Source organism: Alligator sinensis, unplaced genomic scaffold (assembly GCF_000455745.1).
Source record: "Alligator sinensis unplaced genomic scaffold, ASM45574v1 scaffold781_1, whole genome shotgun sequence".
NCBI classification, from domain to species: Eukaryota; Metazoa; Chordata; order Crocodylia; family Alligatoridae; genus Alligator; species Alligator sinensis.
The window spans coordinates 5865796-5866561 of record NW_005841845.1 but is presented as its reverse complement, the minus strand read 5'-3'; positions in this window follow the sequence as shown (position 1 = coordinate 5866561).

Here is a 766-nt window from a genome sequence, read left to right as displayed (position 1 = left end):
ATGGGCTACGCGTGGCTCCTACCAACCCCTAATACCACGCCCCAAGCCTCGCTGGTGGGATAGACGCTGGTATGTCTCTCTCTATATATATATACTGCCCATCTCTCGGGCCTCCTCTGCGTACTGCCCTCTCTTGGGCTCTCCGAGCCCACTCGGGGCCTCCCTGTAATGTTGCCCCCTGTCTGGGGCCTTCTCTATAGTGCCCCCTCCTGGGGCTTTCCCTGCAATGTCGCCCGAACTCGGGCTTCTAAAATACAGCCCCCGTCTGGGGCTCTCTGCGCCCACTCTGGGGACTTCTTGGTGACGCCCCCCCAACTCTCGGGCTCACCGCGCTGCTGCCCCCTTCTCCCAGGGCTCGCCGTGCCACTACCCCCTCTCGCCGGGGCAACCGCAGCACTCTACCCTGCTCCGGGGTTTATCGCAGCACTAGCCCTTCTTCAGAGGCTCACCGCGCCCGCACTGGGCTTCCTAATAATATTGCCCCCTCTCTGGGGCTCGCTGTGCCCCTACTGGGCATCCTAATAACACTGCCCCCCCTCTGGGGCTCGTCATGCCCGTGCCGGGGCTTCTCAAAGCTGCCCCTCTCTGGGGCTGGGGTCCATGTACCCCGCAAGTTGCGCCTTCACTGGCAGGGTGCCTTCACTGGTGCCGGCGTTCCCATACCACTGGGGTTCCCCCTGCGACTACTGCGCCCTCTCTGGCACTAGGGTCCCACCCTCTGTGGGTCCCTATGAGTACACTGCGCCCTCCTCCGGCGCTGGGGGCC